Genomic DNA, 4,221 nt, shown 5'->3' with positions numbered 1-4,221 from the left:
TTCTATGAGAAGGGAAAGAGAAGGAAGAAGTAGAGATTGTAGATTTAGCTATGAGCCACATAAGAGGCCTTGGAAGAGCTGAAGCACGACGAAGGCTTAGTGAAGCCATCATCACCTATTTCAGAATAGACATTTGAGGTAAGAAAAAATGATCGTTCTTCAATTTCATCTTCACATGGTGTTATTTCTATAGGAAATGTGGAGGTACCCATTTCAAGAACTCACATGAGACTCCTTACCAAGATGGGGTATAAAGGAGGAGGACTTTGTGTTAATGGCCAAGGAATGAATCAGCCATTAGAGGTTGTACAAAGACCTTGATTCGTAGGTTTGGGATACAGTGAAGGAGAGTGCTCAAATGTTTCAGAATCTTCCAAGAAATTTTTGAAACTGTCGACAAAAGAGAATGATGGGAAGACATCACCATCATCCCATGACAGTGGTCATTACATAGGAAGTGCTAAGACAAGATCTCATCACTAGAATCACACCAGACATAGTCAAGAGATGTATACAAAGTCTCAATACTTGTTATGCTCTTGACCTGCGAGAAATTCCAGAATACCAACTTTGCGAAGAAATACAACCCAGAACACACAAAAATGAGAAAAAACAACAAGTATTTAATTATTTAGAGATAAATGCAATGTTGACTTGCCTCTTCGAGGGGGCAAGCTCCAGTAGAGAAGAGATCGATTAAAAATAAGACTCGATGATCTTTCCCTTATAAATACGACTATTTATAGCTAAATGACCTCCAACAACCTAACGACTAGTGGTCATTCGCATAACACGGGTTAACCACTTTATTTATTAATTATGGCCCGTTTACAACTAACTGTGGTCCCTTTTTGAAATGCGGGTCAACCACTTACAATTATTAATATCAGATTTATTGACTCTTTAAATAACTATGACTATGACTCGACCCTATTGTGTTTATTACATAAATAAAGGGGTTAGGGTTGAACCCTAACAATACTCTAATGTTCATTTTCATTACAAGCATGTTAATGATCAACATAAATCATGTCATTGAAAACTATGTAGTTTTTTTCGTTTACATAACCATGTGGTTGTTGAGTGTTGGAAGAGAATGGAAACAAGAAAGAGGATGAGGCATGAAAGGCCTTCTCCACATCAAGGAAGGAAGCAATTTAAAAGGTTTGGAGGAAGAAGTATTTTTGCAGTCGTTGCAACAAAGGTGGTAATCGAAGAGAAAAATGTTGGTGGCTTCGTCCAGAGTAGCATCTTAAGGACAAAAATCCCGTGCAAAAGCCAGTTGGTGAAGATGTTCAACAAGAAAATCTGCCACATTCCTATTGGTTCACTTTGTTGAGTAAGAAATGGTTTTACTAGTTCTAGTAGTTTGTCATGAACACATTTTGTAAATCACATGTTGTAGTTTAAAATGTAAAAGTTATTATTTGTTTTTCGTTGCTTATTAAAGCAACAACGATGTTTTTGGCCCTATGATGATAGTTGGGGTCTTGAATTCTATTTTTATGTAAACTTGACCACAAAGTATGTATTATAAATTCGTGGCAAGTATGGGAATGTTTGGGTCATGTTTGGTTATTGAGCATGTAATTTGCACAGATTTATCATAGGTTTGCAGGGGATGTAGGTGTTGGTTCATCACTTATGGCTCCGAAGGACAAGAGTGAAGGAGAAGGAAGGGTGACCTGTCAAGACATTTGTGGCACAAACAATGTAACACAATAGTTGCAGATTATGTTCATGCTTTGGGAGGACCAAAAGCTCCCTAGTGGGGAGAAATGATCTAGGTAGCTCAAGAAATGCTCTGAAGTCAAAGAGGGCTCATAATATCTCAATAATCAAAGTGGTCATATGGAAGAAAAACTAAGACCAGATTGTAGTGCTTGTTGCCCTAATTACAATGGTGTGAACGACGATCAAAACTGAGATTGTATGCTCTAGATATTCACAGCCAAAGTTCGAGTCAAACTTGGCTAGGTGGCAGGCTTAACGAGGCAACAAATAGAATGCGACTCAATGCATGGAATCCGACCCTAGATGGGTAAATTTGTAGAACACTTAAAATGTCTAGTGACCCTTATTTTTGGAAAATTATAAAATAACCAAGTTGTTGTAATGAAACAAAAAACATATATTGATAGGGGTGGCGGGCTACCACCCCCGCATCTCATTATTATTATAATGAGAAGGGCGGGCCACCCCCAGTGGACCCGCCCAACCCCAGTCCATTTTATATGTATTAAAATACACAAAAAATGGGTTGGGGCTAGGTGTGCTGGACCTCGCTCAACAAACAATGATACCATTGTCGAGGCTGGTGGGGCTTGAAACCGCCCGACTCACGTGGGTTAGCACCCACTAGGTAGCACCAAAAAAATATTGCATACCAACCAGTCTAAAAGTGCAGAAATCCATATATGAATGAAAACAATTTCACAGGGGTTCGACCTTGGAATCACCTTAAACAAGTGCCTTAACATAGTGTGGGTTGGTAATGAGACAATGATTCGATTTGGTAACTCTGCTAGTGACTTAATATTCAAACTCTCATCATTTAGTCAACTAGGAAGGAGCGAACCATGGAGGAACGTTGGGCAGAACTCAAAGTGGCAGAACCTTGAACCGGTGGAACCATGAACGAGAATCTTAAGATGTTGAGAATGATTCCCTTGAGAGCTAGAGGTGCCAGTGAGAAACATTTGACAAGTGGATAGCCATTTTTTCACATTTTCTCACCAAGAGTCCAACCGTGCAATCAAAATCTCAATCTTAGCAACAGAAATGCAGGTGTCTAGTGCAAAGGAATCTTTGGAGTAGGAATGATGCCAACTTTATAGTCATTTTTCACAGAATTTCGTAGGGATGACAATGGTGTGCTCAAAATATTTATCCGAGCAATGGATTTTTCAGCCATCTTTAGGAAGGAACCTTTGGGGGAATCTTCAAGATTCCCAAGGGTCCAAAAGTTAATGGTGTCATAATTGGACAAGTTTACAATCGATTTTGCTCAAGTCATTGCCAGGAATTCAATGATGTATGCCATTTTAGCAGCTAAGCTTTTAATTTTTCAGATATCACTAGAAGTGGAGCTATATGATACAATTATGTCATGGTTTCTTCTATTTTGCTGAGATGATGTTGTTATTATTGAGATCCGTGATTACCATTATGTTGAGGGATACTTGTTGCCAGACCATGTGAGATTTGTTAGCTTGTCATATCGAAGGAGGACCCATTTGAGTGAGAGTTCTTGTAGGGAGAATGTGTCATGGAGAGACACACCACTCAGATTGAGGGAATTTGTCCTTGTAATGACAAAGAAAATTCCATATACATCATCATCATTTGCAACATTGAATGAAGAAGCCTCCACTCTCTTGACACCAGGGCTCGGAGACGTAACCGACAATGGGTGAACTTTATTATCAATGTGTTTTTTGTTCCTGATTTGGTGGTCGCCATTATGATTTATTTCATTTCGAGCATGCATATGTGGTTGTTTTATGTTCTTTCACATGCAATTCTGATAACATCACATAAGTAAAATATCTTGGTTAATTCTCATATCTGAAGAGATCTAGATCAATGATGTAATTATCATTGGAAGGGTTTATTGGTTTGGTGGAATAACGTTGAGAGAAGTACCACCTTACCTAAATTTACTAGCAGATTGCCCACCATTTGAATGGATTATTTCAAATTCTTCCTTCCCCTCTTCTTACCTCCTTTCCGTATTACACTTTGATCTAAGCTTTGGATCACTTGGGAGCCTAGGTGATCTGGTTGATCCAAAGATATTGATCCTTTTTTAGCTTGATACTATTGAAATGTTTCTTTGTACAGTTTCTTTTAATATTTCGAGATGAAATTTTCATCCAAATTGCACCATTCATTCGGAATTTGTTTCATGACTCATTCCTCTATATTGAGGTTCTCCTTCGTTCCATGTTTCTCCATATTTTCTTGCTCCTTGTTTTTACCTTGTTCTGCCTTATCATGTGGTTCTTCCTAGAATTTTCTTTTAGCTTTCTGGTGGCCCTTTTGAATGTTTATGTCATTATATTTCTTAGTGAAATATTGGGCCTCCATGGGAAATTCGTTTTCCTATGACAGGATCTCATATCGGTTTGATTTTCTTCGACCCTTTCAAGACTGTAGTTGTACTGAGATGAGAGGGTTTCTCACATTCCGCTTCTTTCTTTGAACTTCTTGGAATCCATC

Source organism: Pinus tabuliformis, chromosome 1_1 (genome assembly GCF_031772625.1).
Source record: "Pinus tabuliformis cultivar Carrire ecotype Pingquan chromosome 1_1, CPIR1, whole genome shotgun sequence".
Classification (NCBI taxonomy): domain Eukaryota; kingdom Viridiplantae; phylum Streptophyta; class Pinopsida; order Pinales; family Pinaceae; genus Pinus; species Pinus tabuliformis.
This window is presented reverse-complemented; position numbering follows the sequence as displayed.